A 13,731-nucleotide genomic window follows, 5' to 3' on the forward strand; every position below is an offset into this window, starting at 1 on the left:
CTCCTGGGGGAGGGGGTGGTGCTGTACGCATTGACCTTTGGCCCTAGCCTCATCATCCACCGCCCCTTCCCCTTCTTCCTCCTGAACTTGTTTCCGGCCCCGGAACCTCAGGAGCGATGTTGCTGCTGCCATCGCTGCTGCTGCTGCTGTTGCTGCTGTTGCTGCTGCTGCTGCTGCTGCCCTTTTGTTCAGTCGTGGAGGTCAAGCGGCCCCGGGGTGTCTCCCTGTCCAACCACCACTTCTACGACGAGTCCAAGCCTTTCGTTTGCCTCGATGGTTCTGCCACCATTCCTTTCGATCAGGTCAACGACGATTACTGTGACTGCAAAGATGGTTCAGAGGAACCAGGTACTGCAGCCTGTTGTAATGGCAGCTTCCACTGTGCCGACGCTGGCTACAAGCCCCTGGACATCCCCTCCGTCGGGTCAACGATGGAGTGTGTGACTGCTGTGACAGGACGATGAGTCCAACAACGGCTCGTCTGTGAGAATACCTGCAAAGAGAAGGGTAGTAAGGAGAGGGAGACCCTGCCGCCCATGGGAGGGGTTCCGCCTGAAGAAGATCCTCATTGAGGACTGGAAGCAGGCCCGGGAGGAGAAGCAGAAAAAGCTCGTTGAGCTCCAGGAGGGGAAGAAATCCCTGGAGGACCAGGTGGACACTCTGCGGATGGTGAAGGAGGAGGAGGCCGAGAAGCCAGAGAAGGAAGCCAAAGAGCAGCAGGCTGCCTCCAAGGCCCAGAAGGAGCAGGAGCAGGCGGCCAGTGCTTTCCAGGAGCTGGACAACAACACAGATGGGATGGTCTCCCTGACTGAGCTGCAGACCCACCCGGAGCTGGACACGGATGGGGCCAGGGCACTGTGAGAAGGAGAAGCCCAGGCCCTCATCGACGCTGCCCAGGAGGCCCGCAACAAGTTTGAGGAAGCCGAGAAGTCCTTGAGGGAAATGGAAGAGGCCATCAGGAACCTGGAGCAGAAGAGCTCCTTCGACTTTGGCCCCAACGGGGACCCTGTTCGCTTACTTCTACAGCCAGTGCTACGAGCTCACCACCTACGAGTACGTCTATGGGCTCTGTCCCTTCAAGCTTGTCTCACAGAAACCCAAACACGGAGGCTCCCCCACCAGCCTTGGCACGTGGGGCTGCTGGGCCGGCCCGAGCATGACAAGTTCAGTGCCATGAAGTACGAGCAGGGCACAGGCTGCTGGCAGGGCCCTAATCGCTCCACCACAGTGCGGCTCCTGTGGGGGAAGGAGACGGTGGTGACCAGCACAACAGAGCCCAGCCGCTGTGAGTACCTCGTGGAGCTGACCACACCGGCCGCCTGTCCGGAGCCACCGCCAGAGCCGCCCATTGACGGGCACCATGATGAGCTCTAGCTGCCCAGCCTGGGCCGAGAACCCGAGTCCATGACCCAGCCCCATCGAAATGCCCACCTACCACATCTGTGGATCCAGGCTGCTCCTGGTCTTCCTCCGTGCAGACAAGAACAGTGCCTGGTTCTGTGGGGGCACACTGGGCCCTAAGGGGCACGCTAGGACACAACCTTGGAGCCTGTGCCCCTACTAGTGGCTTGCCCCTGTCCGCTTCCCTAGTGGGAGTGAGTGAATTGATCTGTGACGTGGAAAATAATAAAAGTGGCTGACACCAAAAAAAAAAAAAAAAACCCATCACAACTGGACCAATAAACAACAATATTATACATGAAGAAAAGATTGAGATTGTTAAGGAATTGTTTTTACTTGGGCCCATAATCAACATTCATGAAAACAACAGTCAAGAAATCAAAAGACTTATATAGCATTGGGCATATCTGCTGCCAAGACTAAAGATGTCACTTTGAGGACTAAGGTGTTCCTGCTAAAGTCATGGTATTTTCAATTCCCTCATACGCATGTGAAAAATGAACTTTAAATAAGGAAGACAAAGAAGAACTGATATCATTGATTTGTGGTGTTGTCAAAGACTGTGGAGTATTTCATGGGCTACCAAAAGAAGACATAAATCTGTCTTGAAAGAAATGCGCAAAGAATGTTTTTCAGAAGTGAGGATGGTGAGACTTTGTATCACGTAGTTTGTCTATGTTTTCAGGAGAAGCCAATCCTCAGAGAAAGACAGCATGCTTGGTAAAATAGAGAGTGAGTAAAGACCTTCAATAAAGTGAATTAACACAATGGCTGCAATGATGAGCTTAAGCACCGCAATGATTGTGAGGAGATTCACTGTGAGTTTGAACTGACTTTACGGCACCTAACATCAGAAACAAGACGGTTGAGATTAAAAAAAAAAAAGTTAGCAAGCATGTGGGGAAATTAGAACCACTGCTAGCAGGAATTCAGAATAAAATTAGAAATTAGAATCTTGTGCTGGTAGGAATGCAAAGGGTTATAGCTCTCTTTCGGTTGAGTTGTAATCAACTCAGAGCTGACCCTCCACTGGGTTTTTGGAAGCTGAAAATTATGATAGAGGAGATTGTCCATCTTTCTCTGAAGTAGTTGCTGGTGGTTTAGCAACATGACTGTACAGACTACACCACCAAAACGCCCTAACAGAATTTTTCTGGCCCAAAATTCCACTCTTGTGTGTGTACCAAACAGATTTGAAAGCACAGATTCAGAAATCTCTTCTTTAAGATTTTCTTTTTAAATTTTTTTTTACTTGAGTAAAAGTTTACAAATCATATTGATTTTTCATGCAATTTCATAGACATTTCATTTAGTCATATTAATTAGAATTTATTAACATAAATTTATAATAATGTATACACAAACCTTTATTGTATATTGCCTTTCCCTTCACTCAACTTACCAATTTTTATCCCTTCTCCTTCCCAAGATTTACTCTGCATGTAAACTTTTTCTTAGCATTTTATATTAGAGGTCTTATACCATTAATTGCCATTTTGTGGCTGAATTAGGTAGTTAAGCATATATTTGTTCTAGATTCATCCAAGTTATGCACTATTTCATGAATTCTTTAATGTTTTTTAGTTATACGTAGAACTATACTGTGTGAATGTACCATGACTTTTTTAGCCATTCATCCACTGATGGACAAATTGGGTTTTTTCTAACTCCTTGTATTATAATGTTGCAACAAATATGGGCATGCATATATCGGTATAAAGAGTCTTGAACACCAATATTCATTGTAGTGCTATTCTCAGTAGCCAAAAGAAATGATCTAAATGCTCATCAACAGATAAATGGATAAACAAAATTAAATGCATGCATACAATTGAATATTACTCCGCTATCATGAGAAATGAAGTCTTGATACACACTACAGTATGGGATGTGTTTGAAGACAGTATGCTGAGCAAAATAAGCCAATTGCCAAAGGACAAACATTGTATTATCCTACTTTGAACTTGGAGAAAAGATGAAAGTTTTTTCTGTTCAAGACTTTCATTCATAGAGTCACTGTGAGTCGTCTATGACTCAACAGCACTTAATTACAACACTTTATAAAAAGAAGGGGGGGAGAAGAAAGGGGAAGTATAAAGAAACCAAAGCTTATTTATTATTATCTGGAGTAGGAAAGAGAAAAGGGAGCTAATGGTAATGGGAAAATTGCTTTAAGAGTAAAGATACAAAACCAGTTCTTGTAATTGCTGTCAATCATTGACACACTTGCAAAAAGCTGAGTTGGCAAAAATTGCATGATAATTATATTTACAGTAATGACAAAAAAAAAACAACCCAACAACCAGTATCTATGAAGTGTCTTTCATAGAAGAATCTTGACTTAAAAAAATGTAGAACATAATTTCAAATCCTCTAAAACTTTCTGGAGCAATCAAGAGTAGATGAACTCATGACAACTATCTGGAGATAATTATTAAACTCTAAACCAAGAAGGTCGTTCTGGAAATAATTATAAAACTGAACAATAGCTTAGCTTAATGATTTTTTTTTTAATCTGCCTTGAATTCTTATAAGAACCATCTATCTGTGATCAAAGTAACAAGAGCAACTGGTGGGTAGAAACCTCTAGAGATAGTGAATTTATGTCAAGGAGAATGGAATAGCTTGGAGAAGGAGGAGGAGAATGTTTACGCAATTCCATGAAGTCAGTGTCACTAAACTATATGCTAAAACTGTTGAATTTATTTTTTTACGCATTTTCTCAACAAAAGAAATAAATTTAGAAACTCAGAAATACTATGAACTATTTACACATCATGAAAAGATTATCCTAGATCTTAATTTGGCAAAACAAATGAAGACTGTAAAAGAGAGAAAGAAATGGAATAAATAATAAGGAGATACCAGTATGACCTAGAAGGTAGGAGGTTTTGTTGGTAAACCTAGAGAATCTTCTGTCAAGCAGCAAAATTACAGAGCCAGAATAGCGGATTTCTGTTTCAATGAATCCATTCACACTTACTTCACAGAGGGTCCTCCTTGAATAACTCAACCTCTCTGAAAATATTTATCTTCTTGAGCAAGGCCTTTGATCTATCTCATCTTCCACAGCTACTAATTCACTTAAATACTTCTAATGTTAGCCCAGAAGCGTTAACACAAAAGCAATTTCTACCTCTTGACCTGACAATTTCCTACTTGTCATTTCTGATCCTCTCACAGGGGATTTCCTGCTGTAGAAAGGAGATAACTACTGTATTAAATATTTTGAGTCCATAGTGACTAATTTTTTGAGCCAAAAGTCAGGACGCATGATCAGACAGAGTATACTTACCAGAGCAAAGATTTTTTTGTTGTTGTTATGTGCTAACAAGTCGCTTGAGACTCATTGTGACCCTTCCTATGTACAACAACTCTGAACCTTGCTCTATCCTGAGCCAACCTTATTGTATCTGACACACCTACTCCCATTCCTTTAGTCACGGAGTCAATCCATCTCATTGAGGGGTTTCCTTTCTAGCACTGTCCCTCCACCCTCCCAACCATGATGTCCCTCTCCAAGGGCTGGTCCCTCCTTGCAATAACCAAAATATGTCAGATGGAGCTTCAGAATCCTTGTTTCCAAGGAGCAGTCTAGTTTCCTGCTCTCTAGGCTGAACCTGTTTGTTCTAGCAGCCCATGATATATTCAATACTCTGCTCCAGCACAAAGGCATCAATTCTCCTTATATCATCCCTAGTTACTGTCCAGCTCTCTGATGCATAGCAAGTGATTGCAAAGACCATGGCCTGTATCAGGCACACCTTAGTCTCCAGACTGATATTGTTGCTCTTAGTACTTGGGAGAGATCTCTGACAGCCAACTTTCCCAATGCAATTCATCTTTTAATTTCCTGGCTGCCAGTGCCAAGAGTGTTGATTATGGAGCCAAGCAAACTAGAGTTTTAAACAACCTCAATCTCTTCATCTATCAAGATGCTGCCAATCAGCCCAGTGGTGAGAATCTTTGTCTTCTTGATGTTGAGCCTCATGACACGTTTAAAATAGAAAAATTCTTCAAAACCCAACACATGGCTACTGAAATTAGATTGATGTGTTGGTGGAGAGAGACGACAAGTAGGGGTGAAGAGCTGAGGTCCTTTTCCTATAGGCATTCAGATGATGTCCTTTCCTTTCACATGAACCTAATTAGGTTCTGTTTTTCTTTAAGAAATTCTTTCAGTAACTCTTACTCACCTGGACAGAGTAAAGAGGCTCATAACTACCCATACCTTTAAAGTCATAGTCTACCCATTTGCTCAAAGATTATGCAGATGAAAACTCTCAAATGGGGACAAAGAGAAGGAAAGAGTGTCTGATAACTGATCCTCTTTTGATTTGTCCCTAACAATTTCTCTCAGGCATCACAATTGCAAAGCTCCATTTGCAAACACTAGACAACTGCTGGAAGGCAGTTGCTCAGCCTGTTGTTATAAGCCTAGCATGCACTTAGGATTATGACAGGGTAAGTAAGAGTGGACGTCTTACCTTAAGCAGCTTACTAACACATTTTCCCCCTACCATTTAGAATATCGCTGTTTGACAAGACTTCTGAAAAATATTCTTTTCCAGCTCCTTCCACTTCCATGATAATTTAGTGTTTCTCACACATTGGCACCTCTAACAACCACAGAGTTGGCTGTCTGCCCCTTAATGTGCTCTAATCATGAGTCCATTGAGTCTTAAGAACACTACAACAACAGAAATCTGCAGTCAGAAGATGAGCCAGTGAATCTGCCTCTTTTCTCCAGGGCTCTTGCATATGACCCTTTGGGTTTGGGCTACCCTAGTTTTTCCCAGTGGGAGCTGTGAGAAGATAAAGAACTAGAGGGCCTCCGGAGATTGTGTCATATTAGGTCAAGTCTGCTACAAGAGGGAGATAAGAACTGGGTAGGTTCATTTCCCCACAGGGCTTGTCTTGTCTTTAGCAGGCACTTGCCCCACATGCAGAGAAGCAGAGCTTTGCAAATATTTACCTGACAACATGGCAACAGAACAGGGGGAGCAACCTCAGGGCCATGTGCCCCACACTCCATCCTCTCCACACCTACCTAAAATGCTACGCCCTTTCCCATGGCTATCTTCCCAAATGTTAAAAACCCTAAGAATGTTGGCAACTCCTTAATTTCTAAATCATCCAGTCATGCAGGATTTGATCATCTAATGGAAAAATTATTAGGTTTGCTTTCATGTGTGTAGTGAATGGCCATCAGCTGGTCTTGGAGTTCAGACTCATCCTTCAATTCTCAGAAACGAGTATTACAAGCATTACAGGCTTTTCTCGTTCTGCAGCTGATCTTCCACGGATATATTAAGGAAATCAAGTGTTTTGTGTTTAAACGAATCAACAAAGCAGGACAGAGAAAACTCAAAATATAGTCCTCCCACACTTCCCATCAGGAACTGAGAGAGAAAAACTATGCTTCTAGAGGCCAATTTAACTTCTCCTCAAAATATATATGTTAAGTAACTGCAAGCTGGGTGTCATGTGGATAGCATAGCATACTACTTGAGAAGCTCAGTTGAAAGGTAAAGCATATATGAAGAATGTGAGAAAGATCTGAGTCACTGATTCCCATTTAGCACAGCAGACATTTTTTGGCGAGTATATAGTATTATTGAATACACCATATGCCACTCCTCATAAATATGAGGGCCTAATGCAAGAGAAATGTTATGAACAGGGCAAGCCTTTAACTACCAAATACAGAGTGCCATCTTGTGGTGAATCATTTTAGCAACTTGAAACAAGAAACCGATTTTTTCACCATGAAATTTGTGTCAAGAATGGTGTTTGAACTACTTTCAGCTGATTTTAAAAAAAGAGCATAGATTTACTAATTAAAGAGGAGGGGGGCAAAACAATACCGTCTCAGTAAAACGTAAGAATTAATAAATACTGACAGGGATTTTTTTTCACCCCCCCAAATTCAGCACTCACAAATCCAAGAGAAATCTGAGGTGGGAATTTGTTTCACAGAAAACCAGCAAAAATAAATGACAATTTGAAACAAGGAAATTATAGGAATCTATCAATAGTAATTAAGTATGTAAAATATGATGTATATGAAACACAATGTAAATGAAACATTGTCTAAACCACAATGTATATTGATGAAACATAATTCAAGAATTATTTTATACAAATAAAACATACATTTTAAAAACAAGGTAAAGAATTAAATCCATTCTAAAGCATCAATCGTCAGGTATAGAACACAGACATGTAATTATGAAAGACATAAATGAATATTAGTAAAAGAATAAGCAGTATGTGTAGAGCTTAAAATTCTGCAAGTATTCATGTATGTTACAGATGTAAAGAGGCCATCTGTCAGGGGGTGCCAGTACGGGGGGAACGCAAAAACAAAACAAATGAAAATTGCCTTCCATTTGTCAAAAGAAAAAGAAAACAAAATGAAAAATATTATGAGACGCTTCAAGCCCTAGACTGCCCCCTACTTTCTCTTGTCTGAATAGTTGTCAAGTATGTTCTAGCTATGATCATTGATGGGTTGATTTCCAAGAGCCTGGGAGGAACACAGGGTCTGAGAACATGCACTCTTATCTTCCTACTTATTGTGTTGTGTTGTATTGTGTTGTGTCATAATGTGTTTCAAGAAAGGGTCAACAGATATGTTGTTTCCATGAAACTTCCATGTAAACATGCCAAGTGTCCCATTTACATATGAAAACACCATACTCAACCTGTAGGCTGGGGCTGAAACTCAGGTTTCCTCATATCCAGTTCCCTGGTCTTCTCTGTAAGGCTTCATTAGTGTAGGGAACCCACACTGGTTCAGAATGGGGTTGAGTTCTCCCCTTTGGAGCGTGGCACAGTCAACTGTAAACTGCAGATGAGCAATCGCAGTGAGGCACCCCAACCAGATGCCCGTTCTGGGCCTGGCAAAGATCCACGATCTTCTCAGGGATCTTTATGTCAGCGAAGCCATCCAGAAAAACAACTCTTTTACAAGAGTATACAAAAACTGTAAAACATGCTAAACCTCAAAATTCCCATAAGCTTTTCTCTAACTTTATGTTGATATCAGTGTCCTGTTTGTGGAAGTTTCCTTGTGAATGTTCTTCCTTTTTGACTAATGATATATTTAATCACTGTGAACACCAGTGGAAACCAAATGCCTGGAACATAATAGCCACAGAATACCTGGTAGTCTTTTTAGAAAAAAAAATTCTTTGTAGAAAATTCAAATCCGAATTCTCTCTTGCCCAAAGCTCTGAGGGGGGAGATATATATGTATATATATAAATTACATGTCAACAAACATTTATTAAATGCTCATGAATGTGTGCCAGGCATAGTCACATATATTCTCTACATGGGCCAGTTTACTCAGTCAGCCTGACTGAGTGAGACAATCCTTTGGGAGACATGAAATAGGAGTACCTGTGTGATCTAAGTGGTTAAGCATTCAACTACTATCCGAGAGCTGGCAGTTCACACCCACCCAGAGGTGCCTGAGAAGACATGCTTGTTGGTTTGCTTCAGAACGTTCATGGCATTGAAAACTCCATGGAGCAGCTCTACTCTGTACACATGGGGTTGCCATGAGTTGGGACCAATTCAACAGCAACTGACAAGAAAAAGAACAAATATGAAATGGGTTGTTGTAGGAAATCACTGCCCTGAAAGAAAGAAGCAGTAACAGCGGAGGGGTGTCACATTCAGCTCCCAGGTAAATGTGGGGGCTGAAATAATTTTGAGGGTAGGAGGGTACTCAACTTTATCTCTTTGGAAGCCAAATACTGGGCATATCTCAAACGAAAGGACAGAGAAAGCCACAAGGAATGCCATTAGCTAGGTGAGAGAAGGAAGCAGGATGTGGTGGGGGAAAGGAGAGATCAAAAGTAATGTGGCTGGAAATTGCCGTCAGGTTCTGAGGAAGAGAGGGCTCTCGGAAGAAGCTACAGACAATCTAATAGCAGAACTCATTTTGGTGAGTATTTTCAAGTGGAACAAAGAAGGAAATGTGCTGATTGGGGCTCAACTCAGGGAATGAGGATACTGTATCTCCCTGTTTGACTGCTCACTAACATTCCCTAGAAAGAGTCAAGGGTCTAAAACTAGAAACACTTTCTTTTGCAAACCTCAGCAACCATCACAAGATGTTGGAATGAAAAGAAAATTAACACAAGCGATCCAGGGTAGTGGGATGTGGTGGGGTGACAATCTGGGTTTCTTCATCCAGTTCTTGTTCCATCAACAAAACACTGTAGGGATATGTTTGTGATCCACTAACCTTCATGGAAGGAATGAGACCCCAAGAAGATACAGCTACAGATGGAAAGAGAAACGCTTAGGGGATAATTAGGCAGTGGGAGGCAAGTTGAAGAAGGAAAAATAGACTGGGGAGAAGCAGTGTAATAGTTGCAAGGCCCTAGAGAGGAGCTGAAAGTAGCACTTACAGAGTCATCCTGGAGAGAAGGGAGACAGTATGCCAAGAGCAGGGGGACACAGGAGATGGAGGAGGAAGGACAGGTGCTGAACTTATGGTGGGAGGACGTCACACCCCTGCCCTAAAAAATCCTTACACCCTGAGGACACTCCATCCAGCCACTGCCCTCCCTTACAATGCTCCTTCTCCAATTGCAAGTCAGGCCCTGCCTCTGCCCTCCTTACCAGGTTAATGGTAAACACTGGTAGCTCAGTGTTAAGTAGGTAGTTGCTAAATGAAAGGTCAGTAGTTCGATCCCACTAGCCACTCTGCAAAAGAAAGATCAGACAGTCGGCTTCCATAAAGATCACAGTGTTGCCAGTCCCACGGTGGCTGTTCACCTCTACCCTATAGGGTCGCTAGGAATCAGAATCAACTTGACAGCAATGGGTTAATGGTCTAACTGCATTGGGAACAGATGATGCTGTGTAGGAGGAAAAGAGAAGGTTTTGTTCATTGACCTCTCCATGTTTCTCCCTTCCGAAAGAGGACTCATTTTCCTGGGGCAGTTTTAAGTAATGAACTGTGAGAGAAGAGACAGAGAAAGAGAAGCAGCATGCAGGTCTGCAAGAGCAGAATTTTCCATGAAGTGAGACCCACTCCTTTTTCTGCTGCCCACAACCCGCTGTGTACAGCACATCATGTGCGAGTGTAGAGGTGTCTTGGGGTGAGGACCCGGCTCTCTCCAATCTGTGGAGGCCAAAGTCACTGGCTGGGATCTGCTCTGCCCATGGAGCCAAGAAACACAGGAATCTGAGCTCTTGGAAAGTGACTTCTCTGTGGCCTCTTCTCTTGCTCCACTCCTCAATTCCACATATTCCCTATTGCAGATGGAATGCACAAGAAATTGTGGTGTTGTTATGTGCCATCAAGTCACTTGTGACTCATATGAACCCTTTGTACAACAGCCCTAAACCCTGCTGTATCTTGTGCCAATCTTATTAATAGTCTCTGATGCACCTACCTCATTACCCCAGTCACTGAATCAATCTTTCTCAATGAGGGTCTTCCTCTCTTACACTGTCCTTCCACCCTCCCAAGCATGACATCCCTCTCCAAGGACTTGTCCCTCCTTGAAACATGTCCAAAGTATGTCAGATGGAACTTCAGAATCCTTGCCTCCAAGGAGCAGCCTGGCTTCACCCTCTCCAGGACAACCCTGTTTGTTCCCCCAGCAGAAGGGAAAATGATGGTCTATAAGTGCTGCTTTATACACACTGCCCAGGTATGAAGGGATAATGGTCAGGAAAAAATAAAGAATTGAGGTGACAGAGGAAAGAGGCGATTAAGTTGGTAACAGAATAGCCATTTTAATATATTTGGGGAGGTGGGCGTGGGAGGGAAGGCAAAAAGGAAAAGTCCTCGGGCCCCTTCAGGGTCATGAACAGAAAGCCTAATTCATGACACTGGAATCTCAGAGGAAGAGGTGAAAGAGATTGGTGCACAAAGCATATTTGGGAGAAAAAAATTACCAAAAACTCCCCAAATGTGGTGAAAGACATAAATTTACAAATTCAAGAAGCTCAGTAAACCATTAAAAGAACAAACTAAGAGCACAATGTCCACACAAACTACTAAAAGCTGAAGAGATGGGAGGAGGGAATCTCTAAAGCAACTGGAAAAAAAAACAAACAGTTCAATATTTAACAGAAAATAAGGATTTCTTGCACTAAGTAGATTCCAATTCATAGCAACCTCATGTGTTCCAGAGCAGAACTGCTTAACAGTGGCTTCATTGGTTGTAATGTTTAGAGGGGAAAATTGCCTCTGTTTTTGAGAACTTGTCAGTGCATTCAAACAATCAACCTTTAAGTTAGCAGTTGAATCCAAACCAGGAGACTTTCACTTGTAGACGTATCCTAAAAAATCCTGGAAATCAGACGACAATGAAATTATAACTGAAAAATGCTAAAAGGAAAATTCTCTGTCCAGAAATTTGTAGTTCTGTGGAAATAGACTTCAAGAATGAAAGAGAAAGAAAGGACTTCTCAGGTGGAAGGAAACTATAAGACATTGACTTCCTGCATTATGCTCCAAAAGAAACGTCAAAGAAGGTTCTTCAGGCCAAAGAGAAATGATGCCAGAGGGGATTGTGCATCTTCTGGAATGAAGGAGGAGCAACAGACAGGGTTATTATCTGAGTCACTACAATTCAGGTCAGTTATTTTCATACACATTCCACACAAATCTTCACTTTTTCCTCCCAGGCGTAATTGTATACTCCTATTTTCTTCATCAGAATATAAGCTTTTCCAAAGTTAGGAAATGTTTTGTAATTATCCCTGCTTTCATTTACAGTGCCTGAAATGATGTTGTTTGTGTGGGACATAGTGGATTGGTTGATAGGCTTAGGATTCAAAGTCTCAAATTATCACTTACAAATGATCCATCATAAACATCTTCTCAAATTGCTAGATACACTTCAGAAACATCCATTGTATCAAAGGTCCAAAAATTAACATTTACACCACACACAAAAGGATAAACATACAAGTTGTTTATATTTTCTACTATCATTAATATTGCTTCAATAAACAACTTTGCTCATAAATTTAAAAAAAACCTTTAGGGTGATCTAGAGCCAGATGTGATCTTTTTGTGCCTCAATGTGCTTATCTATAAAATAGTGGTAGAGCTAAAGAGCAATGATGCTAGATTAGAGACTTAGGAGCATCTGCCCCAAGCCATGGTCTTCACGATTACTTGCTGTGCCTCTGAAAGGTGGACAATGACTAATGATGATAGAAGAAAAATCAATGCCTTTGAGTTTTGGTGCTGGAGAAGAAACTGAAGATACCAAGGACTGCCAAGGGAACAAATAGATCTGTCCCGGAGAAGGTGATATTATAGTATGCTTAGAGAACCCTAAAGACTCAGCAAGAAAACTACTGGACATAGTTAACCAATTCAGCAAAGTGACAGGATAGGATACAAAATCAACACACAAAAAATCAACTGGATTTCTCTACAGTGACAAAGAGCATACAGAGCTGGAGCTAAGGAAAACAATACCCTTCACAATAGCTAATCACAAGATTAAATACTTGGGAATAAATTTAACCAGAAGTACAAAGGACCTTTTCCAAGAAAATTACAAAACATTACTACAAGAAACAAAAAGAGACCTGGAGAAGTGGAAGAATATACATTGCTCATGGATAGGAAGACTCAATATTGTGAAAATGACAATACTACCAAAAGCAAATTACATGTTCAATGCCATCCCAATACAAACACCAAATCCATTCTTCAATGAGATGGAAAAGGCAATCTCCAATTTCATTTGGAATGGAAAGAAGCCCCAAATAAGCTGAGCATTCCTTAAAAAGAGAAACAAGGTAGGAGACATCTCACTCCCTGATTTCAAATCCTACTACACTGCCGTGGTGGTTAAGACAGCATGGTACTGGTACAATGACAGACACATAGATCAGTGGAATAGAATTGAGAATCCAGAAATCAGCACATCTACCTATGGTCAACTTATTTTTGACAAGCAGATAAAATCAGTTAAGTGTGGAAACAACAACCTTTTTCACAAAAGGTGCCAGCAAAATTGAAAAATTATCCGCAGAAAACTCAAGCAAGATCCACACCACACTCCATACACAAAAGCCAACTCAAAGTGGATCATGGGCCTAAGACTAAAACCAAGGACTATAAACTTCATTAGAGAAAAGCTTAGAAGAACTCTAGAAGCCCTAATTCAAAACATAAACAGTCTTCTAAGCATCCTGAAAAATCTACAACCAGGAGAGAATAAAATAGATGAATGGGACCTTCTAAGAATCAAATGCCTGTGCACATCCAAAAACTTCTCCAATAGGGTAAAAAGGGAAGCCACAGACTGGGAAAAAGTATTTGGTATTGACATG

At 41.6% G+C, this 13,731-nt stretch overlaps 1 pseudogene; it reads left to right on the forward strand.

Moving 5' to 3' along the window:
- Positions 1 to 158: 158 nt before the first annotated feature.
- On the forward strand, positions 159 to 1,374 carry LOC102845724 (annotated as a pseudogene).
- Positions 1,375 to 13,731: the final 12,357 nt, after the last annotated feature.

Source organism: Elephantulus edwardii, unplaced genomic scaffold (genome assembly GCF_000299155.1).
Source record: "Elephantulus edwardii isolate Elephantulus edwardi_28Jun2011 unplaced genomic scaffold, EleEdw1.0 scaffold00105, whole genome shotgun sequence".
NCBI lineage: Eukaryota > Metazoa > Chordata > Mammalia > Macroscelidea > Macroscelididae > Elephantulus > Elephantulus edwardii.